Here is a 25,534-nt window from a genome sequence, read left to right as displayed (position 1 = left end):
TCTCGACCTCGTGATCCACCCGCCTCGGCCTCCCAAAGTGCTGGGATTACAGGCTTGAGCCACCGCGCCTGGCCCATGTCTTCAGTCTTTAAGGACTCAGCCCCTTACATGGGTTTTGGTGGGGTCGAGGGACAGCACCTGCAGGTCCAAATCGGGGTGGGGGTGTTTGGTCCTTGTGGGCTTCATGAGATCGATTCCTGACTACTTTGCTGTGAATGGCACAAGTCACACAGTAAGGTAGCTTCACATACAGCTTGAGAAACACACAGGCATGGAAGATGCTCGCTTTAGAAATATCCCTGACTGCTGTGGCCTCCGCTGTATTTCAAATGATGAATTTCTTAAAAGGCCTTGTCCTTGGGCACACATTGGGCACAGTTTGTGCAGTGAATAAGTTGCACATGGCTGCGGCCCTTTTTGGCACGACAGTTATTCCTTCTTTTTTGTCATCTTGGAGGCACGGACCAGAGAGCAGGAATTTTCTTTTTTTTTTTTTTGAGACAGAGTTTCGCTCTTGTTACCCAGGCTGGAGGGCAATGGCTCCATCTCAGCTCACTGCAGCCTCTGCCTCCCGGGTTCAAGCAATTCACTGAGAGCAGGAATTTTCAATGAGACCTGAGACAGATGCATTTCCAACTTTTCTCAATTGCTTGCTGTGTTCATTTCCAAGGAGGACCCTCTATACCAACTAATTCCAACTCTCAAAGTCCATTGAGAACATTTTTGCAGATGACCAAAATGATCAGGCTAGCAAACTGGCCACTGCGATCATTCTAGCTGTTCTTAGATTAAATTCATGAACAAGGTGTCAGCTTGAATGCTTCTTTTGCAGTAAGCCTTACGTCACCTGCCACCCCCCATTCATATAATGTTAATAATAACTTGGCATGTGTTTCTGAAACACTTTGAACTTCTCCATCCAATATTCAGTATGTTTTCAGTCACATGGTCAAGGTAAAGTCATGACTATCTAGCTTCTCACAGAAATCAAGAGACTAAGAGAGCCTTTTGAAAGTCACACATGCTCAATAAATGAGGAAACACTGGGGTTGCTATCAATACCAAGGGTAGGGAGGGCTACTGCAGAGAACTAGATGAAGTATTAGAAGGCCTGGGGCCTCTGTCCCATTGTAAACCTGACCTCAGATAAGACCTTCAAATATCTGTCCTCAAGTTGCTTCATCTACAAAGAAAAGGGAAAATCTCCCCTTATCTCCATGGCACCATCTGAGAACAAAATGGTATTTTATGCCAGCCATAGTGGTTCACACCTCTAAATCCCAACCCTTTCGGTCACTGAGGCTGGAGGAGTCACTTAAGCCCAGAAGTTCAAGACCACCCTGGCCAACAGAAATAAATAAAAATAAATAAATTAAATAAAAAAATAAAATAGTCGGGCATGGTAATGCATGCCTGTGGTCTTAGCTACTCTGGAGGCTGAGCCTGAGGTGAGAGGATCACTTGAGCTGAGGAGGCTGAGACTTCAGTGAGCTGTGATTGCACTACTGCACTCCAGCCTGTGTGGCAGAGTAAGACCCTGACACACACACACATGCACACACACACACACACACACACACAAACACAAAACTTTTATTTTGAAAATATTATTTTAAAACTGTTTTAAAAGAGGGGGAGGGGAAATATGAAAAATGCAGATTGATTATCACAGTTCCATGAAGGATTTACATCTCAGGATAAATAGAATTTTTAAACAGTAAATAAATGCTGTGTTTGAGGATCCATGAATGCAAAACTGCATCTTTCTGTTAACCACTGGATTCTAGTATCCAGCACACTATTTTTTGTTTGTTTGTTTTTTAGACAGAGTATTGTTCTGTCACTGAAGCTGGAGTGCAATGGCGTGAACTTGTCTCATTGCAACCTCTGCCTCCTGGGTTCAAGCGATTCTCCTGCTTCAGCCTCTGAAGTAGCTGGGATTACAGGTGCCTGCCACCAAGCCTGGGTAATTTTTGTATTTTTAGTAGAGATGGGGTTTCACCATGTTGGCCAGGCTGGTTTTGAACTGCTGACCTCAGGTGATCCACCCGCCTCAACCTCCCAAAGTGTTGGGATTTACAGGTGTAAGCTACCGTGCCCAGCCCACACTATCTTTTAGGGAGGTACTTGGGGTGAGGGGGTTAAAAAAAGAAAGAAGAAAAGAAGGTACTCAATTACTATTTGATGAGTAAAATGTGACAACATGAGTACTTCCTGGGTGCTAAATATGACTTTAAGTACTTTAGATGCATTAACTCATTCAAACCTCCCACCAACTTATAAACTGTACTGTTATAATCCCCTTATGGGATGAGTGCCATCACTATTCCCATTTTACAAATGCAAAAAACTGAAACATAAAGAAATTAAGTAATTTGGCAAAGTTACCCACCCTGGAAGCGGCTGCTCTTAACTAATGTTCGCTCTAGGAGGAGTGCTGAGTGACTTTAGCCAGAACATCAGTGAGTAAGTGACAGAATAATTGGGAGGGAGACAGAGACAAGGAGGGGTGGATAAATGACTTATTTAAAAGACTGCTATCAAACTCTAATTTTATTTTTTTAAAAATTTAAAACATAATATTTACCTAAAAAGAAAATATATTTGGAGAAAAGCATTCAGATTTAGACTCAGGCAATGTAAATCTCATTGTCTGTTCAAATTCTTTTCTTCCAAACTGTGTGAGTGAATTTTAAAAGACTGAAAAGTCCAGAGTCGAAACACTCACCAGTGGTTTTAAAGTCATTTCATAGAGAGGCCTTGGAGAACCTCATTGTACTCTACATTATTCACATAAAAGGACTTTACTTAATTTTCCCCAGCTTCAAAGGAGAGCACTACTAAACAATGGTTCATAAATCAGTAACTACTGAAGCAGAAAGCAAGACCAGAGAAATAAATAATATGCCCATACAAAGAAAAGCAAATATTTATGTCCGAAGGCAAACAAGTTTTACTTTATGATGTGTCCTGAACTTTATTCTATGAAACCCCATGCATTAAAATACTCATTTTCCCAGCCTGGGCAACAAAGCAAGACCCCATCTCAACAAAAACAAAAATAAACTGGGCGTGGCAGCATGTGCCTGTTGTCTCATCTGCTCAGAAGGCTTAGGCAGGAGGATCCCTTGAGCCCTGGAGTTGGAGGTTACAGTGAGCCATGGTTGTGCCACTGTACTCTAGCCTAGGTGACAGAGGGAGAGTCTGTCTTTAAAAAAAAAAAATCATTTTCCTCATTGTTAAGAAATAAAAAAAAAATATGTATTTTTTAAAGTAAGCAAGAACTTGTGCTCTCAGGACCTCTCATGAGAGCTTTTAGTACCTGGGATGCATCAGTCACAAAGGGCTTCAAATGTAGATTTTTGGCACTGGTGCCTACTGAGCTTAGATATACAGTCACTATAATCTACTGGGGCCTGAAATTACAATACAGTCATTACAGTGTTACACATGAGCTCTATTACCAGAGCACACACTCTACAAGACACTGATAATTAATATTTTTTATGAGACCATAATTATCTCATAATGGCAGCCACTCCACATGGCATATTATGTAGGCATTAAAAGCATTGATTTATTAGGTTATTGATATTTATAATATACTGTCATTTTTACAGCTGTATTCTGGCATTTCTTCCCTTTTTAAATGCATCTTGGAAGTTGCCCAGATGTCCCTGGACTTCTGCCCAAGATGGATGGCACAGAGCATTTCCCTGGTCAGAAGGAGAAAGGTCAAGAACAGGGTTCTGCCTTTTTTCTGTAAACTGCACCTTGCAGATGAAGACTTTGCACCAAAGAAGGGGCATGTGTGGTGTGCCCATGTGTGGGCTAAGAGGTAAGCAGAGGGTGGGAATTAAAACCCCGGGCCAGTCTCAGGCTTCAGGGATCATGGAAGCCCTCTTCCTAAGTCAAGGCCTTTTCCCAAAGCCACTAGGAGAGGGCCAGATGCCCAGGGAACTCAGCCAAGAGGTGCAGGCACTTGTTGTTAGAGTAAATCCAGCTCTGGTCAAAATAACACTGCGGGAAAAATATTTGTTCACTGTTTTAGGTTACGTAATTAAAGTCTAACCCTGAAAGGGGAGAAAGTGTTTTAAGAGACTGGCTTCTGGACGCACACAGCTGCCTCCACTTACAAGACCTGATACAAGTGATAAACTCTATGTAAAATACGTACATGCCATCTCTTGAGCATTTAATACTGTATTAGTCTGTTCTCACACTGCTGATAAGGACATACCTGACACTGGGTAATTTATAAAGAATAAGAGGTTTAATGGACTCACAGTCCCATGTGGCTGGGGAGGCCTCACAATCATGGTGGAAGGTAAAAGATATGTCTTACATGGCAGCAGGCAAAAGTTAAAAATGAGAACTAAGTAAAGGGGGTTTCTCCTTATAAAACCATCAGATCTTGTGAGACTTATACCACCAGAACAGTATGGGGGAAACTGCCCTATTATTCAGTTATCTCCCATTGGGTCCCCCCCACAACACGTGGGAATTATGGGAGCTACAATACAAGATGACAAACCGTATGAAGTATTAACTGCATATATCTAATACAATATCTCATATAATGCTTACAAGTCTATGAGGGGCTATTATTATCCCAAGTTTACAGATGATCAAACTGGAGCCAAATTGTTTGCCCAATGTCAGTCAGGCAGGATTTGAGACACCAGAATCAGAATCCGAAGTCAGCATAACTCCAAACACCAGCCTCTTAATGGTCATATTTTACCAACTCCCCAAAAAAGCCAAAGTGGGGGCCAAAAAGGTTCACCTGCTTGCTAGAGCAGTACTGTCCAACAGAACTTGCAGTGATGTTTAAAATGTTCCACAGCTGAGCTATCCAATATAGAAGCCAAAAGCCACATATGGCTACTGAGCTCTTGAAATGTGGCTAGTGTGACTAGCAAATTAAATTTCTTTTCTTTTGTTTTCTCTTTCCCTCCCTCCCTCCCTCCCTCCCTCCTTCCTTCCTTCCTTCCTTCCTTCCTTTCTCTCTCTCTTTCTCTCTTTCTTTCTCTTTCTTTCCTTCTTTTTTAATGGAGTGTCACTCTGTCACCAAGGCTAGAGTGCAGTGGTGTGATCTGCAACCTCTGCCTCCTGGCTTCAAGTGATTCTCCTGCCTCTACCTCTCAAGTAGCTAGGATTACAGGCACACCGCTCGACGCCCAGCTAATTTTTTTTCATTTTTATTAGAGATGGGGTTTCACCATGTTGGCCAGGCTAATCTTGAACTCCTGATCTCAAGTGATCCGCCCATCTCAGCCTCACAAAGTGCTGGGATTACAGTTGTGAGCCACCACGCCCTGCCAGAAAATTCAATTTCTCATTCTATTTCATTTAAATTCATTTAATTATAATTATTTAGATTTAAGTAGCATAAACATTGGACAGTGTAAGCTCTAGAGCACATATGTGATCTGTGGCTGTGCTGGCACTAGTAAGTGAGCATGCTAACTCTCAGGCCAGGGCCTCTTCCACAGTAGCAAAGATTAGGAGACCTGTGTACTACCTAGCTATGCACACACCCATCATTTTACCAGTCTGCACCTCAGCTACTAATTAGCAAACCTGTGCTAAGTCACAATGACTTTTTTCTTTTTTTGAGAGGGAGTCTCACTCTATTGCCCAGGCTAGAGTACAGTAGCATGATCTCAGCTCACTGCAACCTCTGCCTCTTGGGTTCAAGCGATTTTCCTGCCTCAGCCTCTCTAGTAGCTGGGTTTATAGGCATGCGCCACAATGTCTGGCTCATTTTTATATTTGAAGTAGAGTTGGGGTTTCACCATGTTGGTCAGGCTGGTCTTGAACTCCTGACTTCAGGTGATCTGCTCGCCTCGGTTTCCCAAAGTGCTGGGATTACAGGCATGAGTCACCATGCCCAGCCATTATCCATTTTTTTTCATATACCTATGTGCTATATGCCAACTGATCTCCAAAAGTATGGCTTAGAGAGGCTAATTAATTTGCCCAATGTCTCACAGCTAGTAAGTGGCATGAACCAGAATTTAAAACACCTATTTTTTGGCTCCAGCTTTTTTAAAAGCTGGACCTTAATGCCACCACTGGTTGCTTGTCCCACCCTCATCCAGATGTGTCAGTTGCCCAGGGACAAGGCCATGTGCTGAAGGCCATGTGCTTAGCAGCTTTTCCAGGAATGGCGATCAGTTTGTAGTGACCCACTCCAGAGGCCAGTTCCTCTTGAGTCACCAGCACATACTTTCAAGATGACTCTCTGGAGTCCAGGGTGTCACTTAATACAGGAATATTGCTGAGCTCACAGTTTGTTAATAAGACTGATTCTGTATTTTTGGTCTCGTGGCCTGGTGCTAGAACCATCTGAGCTCTGCAGCACAGATGCTGGAGTAATTGGCACGTCCTATTAACACATAATAGGACACAAGCTTTTCCCTTGTTGTGAATCCCTATGGATCCCAAGCCATCAACTTATCGATGTTGGGATTCTTTGCAGAGGTGTCACATAGTTCCCAGTTTCTGATCCTGACCTGCATTCTGAAAACAAAATGAGGAACAAAGAAAGAGAATATTCATTTCTCCGGGTACTTCATGGTTCTAATGAATGAAACAGAAGTGCTGCCATTAAAATTCCCTGAAGCAAGAGAGCAGTGAGTTTTACTAGCACATTACCGAAGAAGTTAATCAGGTTTCCTTGGGGTTGCTGGGCTATGTTGCTTTGAAGAAAAATAGCACTTCCCTGAAGAGTAAGAATAGCTGAAACCACATGTCTCAGCGAGCTTTCAGCCAACTGCTCCTGAGGGAAACGGAATTTAACTGCGAGAATGGTTTTTGTTGGATGACGTTTTGATTAAGCAACAGGCTGCTTCTCCACCCCGGGAATGCGATCATTTGAAGACAGAAATATTATGACCCAAATAGAAGCTGGAGTAGAAGGAAGGGCTTGTAGGCTGAGGTTGTGCCTTATTTGATAAATTATTATAAGAAAATTGAACTGGGTGGGTTTAATATTCAGTCCTTATTTTTTGTTCCAGAGATCTTGATATCTCCGTGAGTAGCTCTGGGGGGGAGCGGGGGGAAGGAAAGAAAAAAACTTGGCTATTCTCTCTGATTTGACTCCTTTTGCTAGAATTTTAAAAAAAGCATGAGTGAGTGAGATAGATAGTTGGGCTCACTGAATGAAGAGATGCTTTCTGGGTCCTCAAGATCATTGCTCTGTGAATGAAGAAATTAAGAGCTGAGTGGGATGTGGTAGCTCATACCTGTTATCCCAGCACTTTGGGAGGCCAGGAGGGCGGATCACTTTAGGTTAGGAGCTCAAGACCAGCGTGGCCAACATAGTGAGACCCCGTCTCTACTAAAAATACAAAATTAACTGGGCTATGATGGTGCATGCCTGTAATCCCAGTTACTCAGGAGGCAACATTGGAAAATTGCTTGAACCTGGGAGGTGGGGGTTGCAGTGAGCTGAGATTGCATCATTGTACTTTTGCCTGGGGAACAAGACTGAAACATTATCTCAAACAAAAAAGAGAAAGAAATTTAGAGCTGAGTCACCCATTGTAGGATTTCAGATGATACTTGCAGTGATGGAACTGCGTTTACTGTTAGAAGTGGGGGATAGAATCCCCAGGTTGGAATTATTTTGGTTAGTCTACCTAGGCTAGGAGACAGTCAGCTCCCTCCCCGGGCCTTCTCTTCCAAGCATTCTAGGCTCCTGGAGATTGAGCAGTGAGCAGGACAGAGCAGGTCTCTGCTCTTATGGGAAGGAGGCAGAATGTCCTGCTTATTTATCAGTGTGGATTCTAGAGCCACACACTTCCAGACTTGGATCCCAGCTTTACCATTTAGTGGCTGTATGTCTTGGACAAATTACTTCACCTCTCTGTGCTTTAGTTTTCTCATTTGTAAGATGAGGATAATACTCTTACTTGCCTTATAGGCTTGTGGTGAGAACTTAAATTCTCAGAGCTGAGCCTGGCATGTAGTGAATCTTCCATATAGGGGAAGCTTTAGTTTTGATCAGCTGCTATTATTATAAAGCTTACCATCTTAGGTGTACATGTATGGCACATAATACACATGTGAGTGAATAAATATGGACAAAAATAACAGCTAGTTTTGAGAGACAATGGGTAATACAATAGGTGTTAGATGTACTGGTCAGGGAAGGCCTCTCTGGGAAATAGAAACTTGAGACAGGACCTGGATTTTGAGTAGGAGCTGGTTGCCTAGTGATCTAGGGGTAGAGGACAGCAGGCAGAGGGAGCAGTGCCAATAATTTCACTCAGGTGGCAAAGAATGTAGCAGGTTTGAGGAAGAACTTGATGATGAATGTGGTTCAAATGGGGCATAAAGTCCTTTAGGGACTTGCAGGTCATGGAGATGAGGCTTTTTTTTTTTTTTTTTTTTTTTTTTTTTTTGGTAATAGTGGGAGGATGGAGTCTTTCTCTGTTGCCCAGGCTTGAGTGCAGTGGTGTGATCTTGGCTCACTGCAACCTCCACCTCCTTGGTTCAAGCTATTCTTATCCCTGAGCCTCCTTAGTAGCTGGGACTACAGATAAGCACCACCATGCTCGGCTCAGTTTTGTATTTTTAGTAGAGACAGGGTTTCACTATGTTGGCCAGGTTGGTCATGAACTTGTGATCTCAGGTGATCCACCCTCCTTGGCCTCCCAAAGTACGGGGGTTACAGGCGTGAGCCACCACGCTTGGCTGAGTTTGGATTTTATTGTAAGGGTGGCAGGTCTAGCTGAGCAGTGGCATAGTCTGGTTTTGAATAGGCTGCACTGGAACACAGAAAGCATACTTACCTGTACCTAAGTGTGTTTTCAGTATAAAGTCAAGTGGAGTCCTCGTAGGTTAAGGGTGACAGTGACAACAAAGTGATGATAGCCTTTCACATATGCCACTGGGGGATGGCAGTGGGGCCACATGGAGCCACAGACTCCATGATGACCTATGGTCTCCTTTCCAATGCTGAGATGCCTAAAGCACAAATTAAATGGAAGGAAATCCTATAATATCACCATCATTTATAAAGAGATATTGAGCATCACTAAAAAGTCCAGGGTGCTTTAATTGACATTTTGGTTTCCTGGAATTGGGATTTGAAAGTTTACTTCTTGAGATAGTTTCCATTTCTTGTTAAGTTATAATATGCACACCATTTCTGCCTGAAAATACTTATAAGAGTATTTTCTGAGAATGAGGGTTGGACTAAGGTTGAATGAGGGTACGCCTGTAACCCCCGTACACTGAGAATGAGGATGTCGTTTGAGGTTGCCTGCTACCTGTTGTACCTTTTGAACAAAGCAAGCGTGAAAGCGTGTAATTTGAATTAGGGTAGGTAATAAAGCTTCTACTAATTTATGATGACACTGCACAACCTCTAATGCTTCTTCATGGTTTACCTGTGCTTTCAGCTAAGTATGTTTTGATTCATCCTTGTATATATGAGTTTGGTTCAAAGTCAAACACAATGCTAATTAGCTCTAGAATATGATCAAAACATTTTTGAACCATCAATAAACTCATTGATGATAAAGACCTTTTTTTTTTTTTTTTTTTTTTTTTTTGATACAGAGTCCCATTCTGTCACCCAGGCTGGAGTGTAGTGGTCCCATCTTGGCTCACTGCAACCTCTGCCTCCATGGTTCAAGCGATTCTCATTTCACAGCTTCCCAAGTAGCTGGGATTATAGGAGCACACCACCACACCTGGCTAACTTTGTATTTTTAGTAGAGACAGGGTTTCACCATATTGGCCAGGCTGGTCTCCAACTCTTGTCCTTGAGGGATCCACCCTCTTCAGCTTCCCAAAGTGCTGGGATTATAGGTGTGAGCCACTGTGCCCAGCCTGAGAAAGGTTGTTTAAATAAATTTTGTATAGCCTACATCTTAGCACCCCTCATCCTACTCTGTTTAAAAAATGGGTATGTACAAGTAATTATATCACTTAACGTGTTGGTGATGGTTAGCTTAATTCGTGAATATCATCTTATGTCACGTAGGCATTGTCTGGGGAGGAGCAGCAACAAGTCACCTCCACTACAGAGAGACATAGCCGAGTTCACCAGATGTTCCTGACTTCTCAGCACTTGGAGTAGAAATGTGATGAAACACTTGCAAAGGGCAACTTTGAAGGCACCAAGTTAGGGTGAAGCCATAAATAAAAACTACCCTTTGGAATGGAGGCTCTCCATCATTCAGTGGCAACTCAGTTCAGCCTGGTATTTGTTTCTCTTTAATTTCCAGTTCAAAAATATGATTCGAAGTATTTTGTGTTAATATATGATAGCCACTGCCAACATCCCTCAGAATCTTCTTATATAAGGAAGAATGTGCAAAATAAGGACACTCAAGGGCTTGATTGATACAATCAGAGAAGAGCTTGAGAGGGTCAACAACTGACAGTTATGACTTAATCTTAGTCCAAGTCTGAGTGATGTTTGATTGTAAAGAAAGAATTAAAGAGAAGTCAGTGCAAATATTTGGTGATGCAAAAATCATCTTTCTTTATTATTTTTAATTTTTATCTATTTATTATTTTGATACTGAGTTATGAGACTGCCTAATTTTTATATTTTTTGTAGAGAGGGGATTTTGCCATTTTGACCAGGCTGTTCTTGAATTCCTGACTTCAAATGATCTGCCCACCTGTGCCTTCCAAAGTGCTGGGATTACAGGCGTGAACCACTGTGCCCAGCCTAAAAACTATCTTTCCATTCAGACTTGGGTAATAAGCCATTCTAGAAAGTATTTTCGTATATATTATGCCTTACATAAAATGTCGAAGACCCCACCATTTGAATGTGCTGGTATGAGGGCTAGAAATGACATATCATTTTGTGATCTAAACTCTTTTTCCTTTTAGTTTGGCCTGTGCTTTGGGAAGAGACAGACATAATTTTGGAAATTTGCTTCCTTGGCACTGATGTGTTTGCTGAGTCAAGTCCTGAATTTTTAGAATGAAATTAACTATTGCCATGAGTTGACAGTTGGTCAGGAAGAGCATTTCAATCATTTTTGGGTTGGGAAGAAAATCCAAGTTGACATTCCCATGGATATTTACTTTTTTTTAAATATCTATTTCCCTTTTAATCTTTGCAACATAATATGAATGATTTGAATACATTTTTGCAGCTGTTCAAAAGTAACCCTGCCTATGGTACTATGTTAATTTGTTACTGGCTGAGCTTGGCTTTGGGATTTAGAAGATTTAATGATTTCAAACTCCACAGCCTCTATGATGTCTTCCAATGACCCCTCCTTCCCGGTATTCATACCTTTGTGCAGTCTGTTCCCAGGTCTGTGTGACCGATAGCCTAATGATGGCATGTCACTTCCAGGATAATGTTATAAAAGTCTGCCTGCTGTCCTAGTTAGTCATCCTTTCTATTTCCCTTTCTCTGGGATCTCTTGATCTGGGGGAAGTTATGCTGCGAGCAGTGCTGTGGACAGGTGCACACAGTGAGGAACTGAAGCATCCTGCTGACAACCATGTGAATGAGCCTGGAAGAGTATCCTCTGGACCAGTCAAGCTGTTGATGACTGCAGACCCACTAACACTTTGCAAAGGTGTGAGAGATCTTGAGCCAGAACCAACCAGCTGGGCCACACTTGGATTCCTGACCCACAGAAACTGTCAGACAATAAATGCTTATTATTTGAAGCCAATAAGATTGGGGTTACTTGTTACACAGCAATAAATAACTGGTACAAACTGGCAACATAAGGTTGATTAATTCATATGTCCATCCATCCATCCGTCTGTTCATCCATCCATCCATTCATCCATCCATTCCTCCCTCCCTTCTTCCCACCCACTCTTCCATGCTTTTGACAAATGTTCGATGGCCTACTATTTCCCAGGAACAGTGCTTGGTGATTAGGATGCTAAAATGATTGCCAGAATCCATGCCTTTAAGGAGCAAAATATCTAGTCATCTTCAGCAAAACAAGAGTTGAATTCTACCTTGTCACTTCCTGTGATTAAATTTGAATTCTAGAAGTAAATGTCTAAGAAAGTTTTTATTTTTCTGTACCTTTCCTTTTTTATATTCTTCACTCTAATTCCAAAGAAGGGACAGCCAACATCTGTTTAAACCATATTTGATCTATATAATAAAACTGAATTTTAGATGAAATTAATGCAAAGTATATTTTATGACATCAGCACTTATAAATGCTTTAAGTGGATTATTTGTCTTCACTGATTACATTTTTTCCCCCTGATTATTTGAGTTGTTCTAAAAACAAAAAGGTGCTAAGGAGTTTAAGAAAGAAAATGAGACTTGAGCCAATCAATAATTAATAATAACATTGATAGAGTGCTTTCTCTTTGTCAAACTCAGTGCTAAGCAATTTATGTACATTTCTTTTAGTAATCCTCACAAGGGATTGTAAGTGTTATCCCTGTTTTATGGACAATGAAACTAAGATTTTAGAATCACTAATTAGGAACAAAGTCCAAAAATCAGTTAAGAGTTGGAGGTGAATTTCAAACGCAGATCTCAAGCTCTTAGCTGCTCTGTTGTGCATGTATTCCTATGGTTGTGTTCTGACATGCAGTACCGTGCTTCAGGAGTTTACAGTTTGGCTAGGAGACATTCACTTATACTGTCTCCTGTGGACACACAGAGTTTTTAAAGCATGGTTTGGCCAAATTTGTATCAGAATATCATGGGAGCTGCAGTAGTCAAAACTTTAAATGGTGTATCTTGTTAAATCCTTTACAACCTAGAGGAACTTTTTTTCTACTTCTCTTACAAAGGTACTGAAGAAGAAAAAATAGAATAGAAAATACTAGATTAGGGAACTTAACAAAATTTCCTTTATCTCATAAAATTTTGATTACTGTTAGGAAAGGGGGCTGAGAGGAGAACAGGGAGCTCCTATTCTGCTGAGAGGAGCACAGATTGCCTCTTATTTTTACTTTTTTATGTTATTATTTTTTATGACGGTCTCACTGTTTCACCCAGCTGGAGTGTAGTGGCATGATCATAGCTCACTGCAGCCTCCTCCAACTTCTGGGCTCAAGTTATCATCCCACCTCAGACTCCAGAGTAGCTGGAACTACAGGTGTGAGCCACCACACCTTACTTTTAATCCTTTTAACAGTGCATTTGGTACGCACCGAGGGTAGTATACTACAGTGGTTTGGAGAACAAGACTTGATTGATTGGCTCTGGCTTTCATAGGAGCACCAGTCTTTCATATGTTTGACTTTGTTCAAGTTGCCAGAACTCATTTGAGCTTATTTTCCGCATATAAAATAAACATGTTTTAATGTTGTTCTGAGGATTGAGTGTATGCTTGTAAAACAAACATGTTTTTGGGTTGTCTGAGGATTGAGTGTATGTGTATATAGTAAATGTTGACCCTGAGTAGTTGAGTATCTATCTGACTGCTTCTCTTGATATTTTTCCCCTTGCTGTCCTTCATCATTATTCTTATTGTTAGCAGCTGATCTCACCCAGTCCTACCCCTTCAGGGAGGATCATAATGATTTTAGCAAAAATGTGTGATATTTTGGACAGAATAGAAACTGTAAATAAAAATTAGGAAGCAAAATAGCTCCGACCAAGTAAAGATCATACGGTGCCTACTGCCTGGAAGAAGGTTATATAATAGAAACAAAAAGGAATACCTAATTAAAGTAATTTATTATACTTTAAATAAAGGAAGAAACATACGTATGTCATAGGCATATGTCTTAGACATAGGAACGTGACTGCATCAGAAAATATTTAAAATTTCCAGTTAAGCAACAAAATTTCTTCTGCTGAACATTTTCTGAAGTATAGTCTCTGCTCCTTTCTCACAATAGTTAACAATTTGAATTAGCAACAATGGCTTTACGTCATAAACCTCTTTCCATGGTCTTTTCTCCTTCACTTTCTTTGTCTGCTGCTAGTGTGTGTGGACTTCCTGCCTGCTGTCCTCGGTCCCTGTCAGTTTTTCAAATGAGAGATAAGAACTTCTTTGCAATGTGAGGTGGCAGAATTAGGGACCAGTTAGGCTACCAGGTTGGAGGGAGGTGGGCTGAACAAGCCTTGCCCAAGTACCTCCTTTCTTATTTCCTAGAATAGTCTGTTCCCCTTTGCTGTTTCTCTAATCCTCTGGCTAAGAGCTTGTCCCATTTGCCTATTGATTTTATCATCTGCTCCTTCTTGCTGAGGTACAACATGATTATTAAGTGTGCCCAAGAGGAAACTATATTGAGTTCTTGGGGTAAAACAGGGTAAGAAGTTTGCTCTTTAGGAAAAATAAAAATCTTAACTAGTTCTGGTCCTTGGTCACTGGTACAGAGGTAGAGGGAAGTGGAGCTGGTTAAAGTCCAGGGAAGTGTGTCAGGCAGGAAGCTGGGAGGGCTTCTCTCAGCGGGATGCAGGAAGGCTTCTGTGTCTTGTGGAAGTGATGATGTGTCGAGTCTGCTTCAGCAGTCTTTGTAGATGATAACAGGGCTCCTGTGAGCCCTCAGATTGTTCATAGTTTGGTTTCTTTGAATTGCATGAAAATATCTGCTTGACTTGGATGTAGATTTTATTTCCTTCCTGGATGGAGGGTCGCAGACAGTAGAGTATGCTGGCTGCCAGCTCTGAGTGACTGCCAGGGACTGCTGAAAGGAGAAATTGAACAATGAAAATGCTGAGACCTGAAATGCTTCAGGAAGCATTTCAAATTGCATCTCTTTAGAATCAGATGGTCTCCAGAGATGATAATGAGTTATGAGAGGTGCCAGGGTTTGTTTTTTTCTGACTCAACATCACTTAAGACCATAAGACGTAGACCCTTAAGGAATGGAGCACATTTCTACACTGGACCCACCTTCTTCAAGGATCTGAGGCCTATGGGCCTTTTAAATAATGATTCATGAAATTACATAGTTCATGTTTTTTTTTCTTAAACTTATCTATCTGTAGTTTTGCAGTGCAGCTGATCCTTAAGCACACTGTGGCAAATATTCATTATTCCTTGAATATTCTCTTGGTGGCAAAGCCATGACCATTGAGACTTAATGTATCTGACTCTTGGTATAAACATGCTGTGTAACAAAGTCCCCCAGAACCTCTAACCTGCAACAAGAAGGATCTCATTCTCTCAGTCACAGCTTTGTAGGGTGGCTTGACTTGGTGTGGGTTGGCTGGTGTTAGCTCTAGAGTGTTGGGTTGGGTTCAGGTTTGTTCCATTTATTTCTGGAGTATAGGAATACTTAAAGAATTGTGAGCAGTGACTCAGTCCACCATACCTTATTAAACGTTCCTGATTCTTTTTTCTTTGTTTTTTAAACAAAGTATACCTGACATAAATGTACCATTTTCGCCACTTTTGTGTGTGCAGTTCTGTGCCATTAGTTACGTTTACATTGTTGTGCAGCCATCACCACCATCCCTCTCCACAGCTTTTTCATCTTCCCAAACTGAAACTCTTTATCCGTTACACATTAAGTCTCCATTTCCTGGTACCCTCAACACCTGGCAGCCACCGTTCTACTCTCTAGCTCTGTGAATGTAATTATTCTAGGTACCTCATGTAAGTGGACTCATATAGTATTTGTGCTTTTATGATCAGCATATTTCACTTAGCAAAATGTCTTCAAGGTCCTCCACATTGTAGCATGTGTCAAAATATTCTCCTTTTTTTAGAGCTTAATAAATATTCTACCATGTGTGCACATCTCATTTTGTTTATTCATTCATCTGTTGGTGGACACTGGGTTGCTTCTGTTTCTGATCCTTTGTCATTGAGTTCCCATTTTTCCTATGGGTGAAACCATCTGAGTTAGTTTAATGATTTTCACCACCCAAGACCCGGTGCCCAATCATATTCATTCCTTTATTTAACAAATACTTATTAAGCCCCCACTGTATGCTGGCAACTGTTCTAAAGGAACTTGAATGCTCTCAATACTCAGAGCTGTGCTGTTCTGTTAGGTGGTTGAGGGTTACATGTGCCTATTTAAATTTAATTAAAGTCAGATAAAAATGTATAAAATGCAGTTCTTTGCTAATAGGAGCTGTATTTCAGGTGCTTAATAGCCATATATGACTAGTGGCTGCTATATTGGACAGAGCATGATGGATGTGTTCTTGCAAAAAGTTCTTTTGCACAGCACTGACTTGGAGGGTTTAGGGAAAGTCCAGTAGCAGTGGTAAACAGCAGCAACTCTCTCCCCAGACCACAAGCTTATGAGGGGGTCACCTTGTGAGTGCAAGCATGATCTAATTATTTGGCCACATTTGAGCCAAAAGCTAGGCAGTCAGAGCCCTTCCTTAGCACTTAGGAAGGTGAATAAGCAAGCAGTTCAGTTTCTCCCAGGTCAGTGGCAATTTTATCCCCATAGGGAGCACTTGGCAGTATCTAGAGATATTTTTGGTTATTGAAACTAGGAGGAGGGGGAGTGGAGGCCAGGGATGTTGATAAGCATTCTGTAATGCGCAGGATAGCCACCCCCCCATCCTGCAGCATAGAGCCATACCAGCCAAAATACCATTAATTCCAAGCTTGACAGATACCTCCGCTCCCAGTGAAATGGTTACAGATAACGGCTGGGAACTGTGAGAGCCGTGTTTTGTGGCATGCGAAAGAAGCTACTGTACAGTGAGAGGAAATGAAACCATGGAGATGGAGAGACTCCCCACAGTCTTCAAGTCTTCACTTCCCTTGTTCTCCAGACCAGCCTCAGTTCTTCCTTTGGGTTCTTTGAAGGACCTCAGTGTGATAATACCTTTACTCTTTTACTTGAATTATTTTGAGTTGGGTGTTAGCCTTTTGTTAAATGTTCCTAATACAGCAAATTATGTAGCAAGTTCTTCATTTAATTATATACCATGTAAAACTGGGTCTACAAATATGCTGTCTGCCTACCTTGCATTTAAGGTAGTCTCATCACATGTTTAGCACATGGTAAGGATTTAATTGTATCAAGCTCACAGAGATGTTATGGCTAAATTTCAAATAAACCATTACATTTTCTAGAATAAAAGATTATTTTAAATGGTCTGATGTAGAATATTCATATATATTTAATTTAGTGAAAAAAAGTGTATGGAATAAAAAATTCAATCAATATAAAAGGGTATAGAGTGAAAAATCTCTAATCTCCTGACTTCTCCAGTTTCTTGTTCTAGAATTGTTTATACATATATAAGTATACTTGTTTCCCCTCCTTTCTCTCATTCTCCTTTAAAATAAATAGTGCATATATATTATATAGAGAATATGTGCATATACACACATGCCTCATTTAAAAAATATGTGTATATGAGTTTCTGTTCCTTTTTTCCACTTAACATTTATAACTGCATTTTAGAGCTCTTTTTTCATCAACACCAAGATGGATTCCATTCTTTTCAATGACTTGAAGCTCACCTTTAAATCAGTGTTTTGTGTGTAATTCATTCAGCCAGTCCTCTGCTGATGAGCATTGAGGTTCTTTCTAGCCTTTTGTTTTTATAAATAATGCTGGAATGATTAACATATCCTTGTATTTTGATCTTTATGCGCGTATAATTGTATTTGTAAAATAAAATCCCAGTAGCAGACTTTTCTGGTTCAGAAGGTGAGCACATTTCTGTTTTTGTTAGATATCGCCAAATTTCAGAAAGATGCATCAGTTTTCACTTTTGCCTCCTGTATATGAACATGTCTAAAATGTAATCCCCTTTCTTACCATGTTTTTCTTTCCATTTCTCTCTCTAACTTACTTGCTTTCCTTAGATCCATTCTAGAAGGTGTCAGGCTTTCAGTTCAAGGGTTTATCTCTTTACAGTCTGCACAGCACCAGCCATAGGAACATTTATGAAAGATACAACGTATCTCCTTGGAGAGAACTGCCTCAGTTTCCTCCATGACCCCTATGGGTGGGCAGTGTTGCTTCAGACTCACCCCTCCTCTCCTTTAATTGCTGGCTCAGCTTCACCTGGATGAAATCCCCTTCCTCACTCTTCCCTCCCTCCCATCCCCTGGGAGGCCTTCAAGAGCTGGTACTCATCAATAGAGCCTGAGAAGTTGAAATCTGTTAACTTGCCTTGGTTGCTTGCCAGTACTTAAAGACAGGCCTGGTTGGACCACTGTATTCTTTGTGGACGAAGCCATATCTGTTTGCATGTACAGTGTCAAGAAATGTTTCCTGTCAACTGCTTTGGCCTGGCATTTCCATTAACACTTTCAATTGGGAGATGGTTTCTCTAGCTTAGCTGGCACAGGACCCAGTTTTACAGTCCATTTGCTTCTCTCTCTTTCTCAGCCATTGGCCCCAGTTGGGGCAACCTATAACTTGATTCTGTGGCCTATAGAGTTTAACTAGGAAGCTTTCTGGAGGGAGGCAGGTGAGGGTGGGGAAATCCTTTCACCCTGACATTATTGGCATAACCTTTTTTTTTAAAGTGCACTTCCATTTTTGAGGAGTAAACAACACTCTCGGCTCTTCCTTGCTCTCCTCCCAATGTTTTATTATGAAGAATTTTAAACATACAGGAAAGTTGAAAGAATTTTATAGTAAACACCTGTATGTCCATTGCTTAAATTCTGCCCCTGACATTTTACTATGCTGTTTTATCACATAGCTGTTTATCTGTCCATCACTCTATCTACCTTTTTGGACTTTTTCAGTGATATTTCTCCAGCATTTCAGAGGTACCTTGGTATGGGTAGTTAGTAATATGTGCTACGGTGCCAGATTACCGGGGTTTGAATCCTGGCTCTACTGTCCACTAACCCTGTGACTCTGGGCAAGTTGCTGAGCCTCTTTGTGCCTCAGTGTTCTCATCTGTATAATGGAAATCATGATCGTGCCAACTTCATAGACTTCTGTGAGATTAAATGAAGTAGTAGACATATGGCATTTAAAACAAAGGTTACCGTATATTAACCATTTGGTATATGAAAAAGAGTACATGCTAAAGTAATTTTAATTTCATGGATTGAAAAAAACCAATTTAATAGGTTTCGTGGATTTTAGGGAGAAGCAACTGTATGCCAGACATGCAGTGTGACATACAGTACTACGCCAGACATTTTGTGTACATTGCCTCATTTGATCTTCAAAACCACCTAAAGCAGATTATCCCCACTTGCAGATGAGCAAGCTGATGCCTAGTAATTAGCAGCAGTGGGGTTTGATCACAAACCTATTTTATTTCAATGGCCATAATTTCTAGGCTTTGGCCTCACCCCTACTCCCCCTGCCCCCCAACCAATCGTGGAGTGCAGTGCTCTCAAGTCCACTGTGACCTTGAACTTCTAGGCTCAAGCAACCCCCCAGCCCCAGCTTCCCAATAGTTGCCCTTTCTCTTTTTGTCAGTCACAAGGTGAAGAAGTTTTAGGATTCCATAAGGTGGCAGAGATTTCTGTGATTAAAAAAACCAAATAGGTAGACACATCTAAGGTTTATTGTTTTGGTGTAACTTTTAGATATTGAAAGTCAATCTTGCAGAAGAGAGAACACCTTGCTGTTTTTTTTTTGTATCTTGGTAAAACACTGTCCCTTCTGTTAGTATTTCCAATTCAGAGGGTTTTTGCTATATGGGAATTACCATGGTGTGTTTTGGCAGTGCCATCATTTGCCCAAATGACTCTTAGTTTGCTTTCCAAAATCTTTTGTGGGAAGAAGGTTAGAAAGTAGAAATAAGTACACTACTGACTCTATCTTATACATGGATGTTTTGAGGAGAAGCCACACTCCACTTGGTTATTTACCCTAAGTTGTGGCTTAGATACCATCTCATATCTCTGAGAAGTGGCCCCTAGGAAGCAGTATAAAGAGGAGGGTGAATGGCCGAGCGCTGTGGCTCACGCCTGTAATCCCAACACTTTGGGAGTTGGAGGCAGACAGATCACTGGAGGTCACCCGTCTGGCCAACATGGCGAAACCTGTCTCTACTAAAAATACAAAGTACTAGCTGGGTGTGGTGGCGCATGCCTGTGATCCCAGCTCCTAGGAAGACTGAAGCAGAAGTATTGCTTGAACTTGGGAGACAGAGGCTGGACAACAGAGTGAGACTCTATCACAAAAACAAACAAACAAAACCAAATAAATAAACAAACAAAAAAGCAGGGTGAAACAGAGCCCTCAGATTTTGTTTTCTTACTAGAGTTCCTGCCTCAATTCAAATTCATTGCTTTCCTCCTCCTCTATTAATCCTTTCTCAGTTCTTGAGATTACATCAAATAAGTCTCTATTAAGTGTTAATATGTCTTCAACACCCCCTCACAGTTGCCAATTTTCCTTTCCAATGGAGAGACCATACCTTTTAATGGCATGATTTTGCTTTCATTGTTTTTGCTTTTAGTTACTTTATTTTTATGGCAGCTGGTTCTGTATGTCTGTTCCTAGAGATGATATCAAGTTTTCATTTAAATACGTTTAGTTACATGAAAAGAAAGTGGTTTAAAAAGATCAAAGTGGAACAGTAGAAGTGGTACCCATATGTGGCAAAAGTCATGAGGCTGGAATGCAAATGATGGAAGTTTTTTATAACACTAAATTAAATGAACCTCAGAGTTTGTATGTCTAGTCTCCATTGACAATGGATGCTCTGGGCAGATGGAACATTTACCAAATAGTTACATCTGTTTGAAGGTACTCAGTGGAAAATAATTTATGCTCTACATCTGTTTCTTAAGAAAAATATATGCAGTAGATTCTGGCCACTTAGGAAAGTTTTAGAGCAAGGCTAATTATGCCTTGGGGCTTTGGCCAGTGTTTGTCTTTATGAAAGAGTCCATGGTATCATCAGCATCCAGAAGTAGATATGCATATGCATATAGTTTCCAGAAGAATTTCTTATTGAAATTCTTTCCATTTCTTGTGTGGCCTGGACATCCACCAAAAAGGGACTGTATATCTGTTGGACTTGGGGGTGGCTTCCTAAGGTTGAAGAACATCAAAAAGGGCATCCTCAGGGAATCCCGTGAAAGTGAACCCAGGATACACCTGAGGGTTTGCATGATACTTAGGGATTCTGTTCAGGGAGATAAACTTATGCAACTGCTCAAAAAATCTGTCTGAGTGGAGTTAGTGGTAAACAGCCTGAAGTTTGGAGAGGAGTGGAAGTTAAGGCAGAGAGCCCCACCTTGAAAAGAGAACCAGATGCTCTCTGGTGGTAACTTGTGGGCAATTCATGGAGCTATGAGAATGGGAGTAAATGAAAGATACGGTTGTCCTCCTGGTTTCCAGCAAGACATATAAAAGGATATACCTTTCTTTGTATCTCTGTAAGAAGGGAACCAGTGACTCATACTCTGTTCTATGAAGAGTTGTTCTCCGATTCGTTCACTCTCTGACCCACAGACATAAGTCCCTGTTTGGAGTGTCAAGGTGATTTCAGATGATCTTTCTTTCTCCTTTGTAAGGTCTCATTTTGATATCAGTAGGGAGTTGACTTTCTCTCACAGAGCTGCCTTACTTCAGGGAGTGAGTGGTTTGGCTTCTCTCAAGTCTTAATGTTCTTTTTGTTTCCCTGTGGATCTCTGACACTAAGGTAATTACTGGGGGCAGAGGTACACTGTGAATGAGACAGGGACAGGATGTTGAAAGACAGAGCAGGGGAGTTGCCATGCTTAATGGGTGAAAATTGTGTTGGTTTTTCAGTCTTCAGGATGGTGGCTCAAAGCTTCTTTGCAGAAATGTGATGCAATAAAGATTAATGTTAACACTCTTAACAATTATATTAAATGGGCTAGACTCACAGAGTGGTTGCATGGCAGGATTCAGGAATCTGATTCACTGCCTCTCACAGGAAATTTAGCTTAGTCATTTTCCAGCCTTGTGGTCTCAGACAAATTTCTTAATCATTATGAATGTATTTGTCTAACATATGAAAAAGTGTTGACCTTCAGTTAACAGATTTCATTAAATTCCTCTCTATCCCTGGCATTGTGCCAAATATTGATATAAATAGATGTATAAAACAAGAAAAGCTTTCTGTTTTTATGAAAATTTTCTCCTGTTTTGGGAGTGTTGTGATATTTCAACTAAAATAGTGCATATTAAAGGAGTTGGCATAGGGCCCTTTTAAAATCATATAAGAATTATTATGGAAAAGTTGCAAACTGCCCATTCTATAATAGATTGTCATTAACTAATTAATTTTTTGAGATGGAGTCTTGCTCTGTTGTCAGGCTGGAGTGCAGTGGCGCAATCTTGGCTCACCGCAACTGCTGCCTCCCGTGTTCAAGCAGTTCTCTTGCCTCAGAGTAGCTGGGACTACAGGCGCATGCCACCATGCCTGCCTTATTTTTCAGTAGAACTGGGGTTTCACTGTGTTGGCTAGGCTGGTTTTGAACTCCTGAGCTCGGGCATTCCACCCGCCTTAGCCTCCCAGAGTGCTAGGATTATAGGTGTGAGCCACTGCTCCTGGTCAGATTGTCATTTTAACAGTAGAACTCTGAACAAATAACTTCATTATTTTATATGCAGTGTTTTAAAAAATACTTATATTGTTTTAACTCCCCCCACTTATTTTTTGCCAGCCCTTGAGATAAAACCTAATTTTTCTGCTCATTCCTCCCTCCCCTCCCCTCCCCTCCCCTCCCCTCCCCTCCCCTCCCCTCCCCTCCCCTCCCCTCCCCTCCCCTTCCCTTCCCTTCCCTCTTTCCTTCCTTTCTTTTCTTTCTTTCCTTTCTTTCGCAGAGTCTCGCTCTGTTGCCCAGGGTGGAGTGCAGTGGCATGATCTCTGCTCACTGAAACCTCCACCTCCTGTGTTCAAGTGATTCTCATGTCTCAACTTCCCGAGTAGTTGGGATTACAGGCATGCGCCACCATGCCTAGCTAATTTTTGTATTTTCAGTAGAGACAGAATTTTACCATGTTGGCTACACTGGTTTTGAACTCCTGACCTCAAACATTCCACCCACCTCGGCCTCCCAAAGTGCTGGGATTACAGGCATGAACCACCATGCCTGGTCTGTGTCATGACTTTCTAATGGATGTTTTCATGTAAGAAGTTGAGCTTCCTAAGTAACAGAGTTGCAAAATACATTTGTTGTTTGTGTAGCTCCTGATAGAACTTGAGTACACTTGAAATATACAATTCAGAGTAATGTCCATATGAACAAACAGTCCAAATGTGCTTTCTTCTTATCTTGAAACTAGTGATATGACGATAGGAGGAAACAAACCACCTCTTCATGAATACTGTGCCTAGACACTTCATGGAGACTGTCCCAATTTGGAAATAGTTTTTTCCAAAGCACTTAGCTGATTTGCTCAGGTGGCTCCCAGACTCTTAGCTGTAACCAAGCAATTTGCTGTCAACTTTATTCTCAGCACAATGGAACATTCATGATGCTTATCTGGCAGAAACTTTATTAAGGGAAGCCTGACAGGAAGGTTAGGGGGAAGAAGAATGGAGTCTGTCTTCATTGGAAAGTTTGTTTCTTGAAACGTGTAAAATGAAAAGAATGGATGTAGTTCTGTGACATCAGTTCACCTCATGACTGCAGTGAATGTGAGGATCCCTGTTTTCTGTAGAATGCCTTGGTAAGGCACTATCTAGGCACTAGCCCTTTAAAAATAAATCATTAGTTTATCCAAGAGGGTTCCATTTTAATATTATTTTGTAAGATACCCTGTATAGCATGTATTTAAGGGCATTTCTTTGTTGAATACACAAATGATTTTTCACTGGATTTTTTAACATATTTTCCTTAGTTTACATGAGAACTCTTTACTATCCTGATCATCTATTCAGTTAACAGTGTACAGTTCAATTATGCATCTTCAGTATTGTGTAAGGAACTGGAGTTGAAAATAACAGTTGCAGTTACCACCTAGGAAGGGAAGGGATGAATAGCAGAATGAATCCAAAGAGGAGAGGGGAAATGCATTATGGGTAGGTAGTACCAAGCTCAGGGTGACTTATTTCTATAGATTTGTGTTGACTAATTCTTTGACCGGACAGAGACCAGTTTGTTTCCTGGCTGTTTGTCCTATCTGTAATGCATTGCAGTAAGTGGGAATAGCCTGTTGCAGGAGGCTATTCCAGATGGACACAGGAATGCCCCCTTCTGCCTTCCCCTCTTATCCCTAGATGAATGGTGTCATGGAAATTCAAAGGTTATTTTGGGATTTCATGTTAGTTGAAAGCAAATTCACTTATTTATCATTTGGCATATCAATATTTGTATGCCTGCCATTTCAGACTGGCTGGTGCTCTGTACTGCCTATAGCACAGGAAAGACAGATGAGCTTATAGCTTAGAGCCAAGGTACATAAAGTTAATAAGAGTAATGTCTTATTAATAGACAAGGGCAGAATCTGTTAACTGGGGCATTTCAACACATATCTCAGAATTTCTTTTCTTTGTGGCCATATACGAGCAAGGATGGGGAAATTATATGGAAATAAAGGTGGGGAAATTACAGAGAGAAACAGAATAGTTGAAATAGCCCCCCTCTCTGCACTCTGCTCAAGGGAAATCTTGTGCAATTTGTGTGGACAATAAGATTTATAATTTTGGCTTCAAGTTTGGGTGACTTTCTCCTCTCTGATTATAGGAAAAATTATTATCATTTAATTATGATTGGGCACTTTTTCACCTCTTGGGTGTCCTTCCATAGGACACACATCCTTTTTGTTTGGTGACCGCAGGGACCAGTGACATCCTAGTTTTCTTGGAATTGTTTCTACTAAATTGCTTTGAGTTTCTACTATTGCTTTGTTTGTTTCTATGAATTGCTTTTTAGTCAGATGTCTGCCCACCCTTCCCCAGTTCTTTTCTCCCAAGATGTCAAAACCCTGGTGAGGAATCTGTGAAATGTGAACTATGACTTGGTTGTATGAGGTTCAGTGAAATAGCTGGAGATTTTCCCAGCAGGAGGCTAAAGCAGAATTGTCCAGACATCACTTTTTTCTTATCTAGTCAAGCTTTTCTGGGAACCTTTCTGCATGAGGAATCCAGGCTCAAAGGAAAATCAGTTTAACTGGCTAAAGACTCATCTGGGAAGTTTAAATCACTCCTGAAAGGTACAGAGCTGCAGTCATTGGTTTGACAAGAACAGAAAGATACTCGTCTCTGTTGTTGCTGGGATTAAAAGAGAATTTATTCATTTGTCTATAAGACATTAGAATGGGTGTGGTGCCTTATACCTGTAATCCCTGCACTTTGGGAGGCTGAGGTGGTAGGATCACTTGCGCTCAGGAGTTTGAGACCAGCCTGGGAAACATAGGGAGATCTCATCTCTATAAAAACAATAATAATAAAAACATTCCCAGGATGGTGGCCCACATCTGTGGTCCCAGCTATTCAGGAGGCTGAGATGGGAGGATCTTGAACTGAGGAGATAGAGGTTGCGATGAGCTGTGATTGCACCGCTGCACTCCAGCCTGGGTGATAGAGCAAGACCCTGTCTCAAAAAACGAAAACCAGAACAACAAAAAAGACCGTTACTCACCTCCTGTGCACAGATATAGTGCCTTGCCCTGGGGAATCAGTGATGGGTAGAAAAGTGATGTTCTTTGTGCTGAATTAAATCATTGTATAGCTAAGAGGATCAAGACAGCTTGAGTAAAGGACAAGTAGAAAAGGAACAATGTCCTA

At 41.0% G+C, this 25,534-nt stretch overlaps 1 protein-coding gene and 1 long non-coding RNA gene across 51 annotated transcripts in view; both read left to right on the top strand.

Annotated features, from left to right (window-relative positions):
• The window catches only part of MAGI1 (membrane associated guanylate kinase, WW and PDZ domain containing 1), a 672,392-nt gene that overhangs the window by 54,197 nt on the left and 592,661 nt on the right, over positions 1-25,534 (top strand). The gene's annotated exons all lie outside the window — the stretch shown is intronic.
• LOC144579557 (uncharacterized) lies at positions 3,621-11,947 on the top strand. The gene is made up of 2 exons (XR_013527420.1): positions 3,621-3,838; positions 10,001-11,947. It is a non-coding gene; the product is annotated as an uncharacterized LOC144579557 (long non-coding RNA).

Source organism: Callithrix jacchus, chromosome 15 (assembly GCF_049354715.1).
Source record: "Callithrix jacchus isolate 240 chromosome 15, calJac240_pri, whole genome shotgun sequence".
Classification (NCBI taxonomy): Eukaryota; Metazoa; Chordata; class Mammalia; order Primates; family Cebidae; genus Callithrix; species Callithrix jacchus.
Note: the sequence above shows the minus strand (reverse complement) of the source record. Positions and strands in the feature narration are given on the sequence as shown.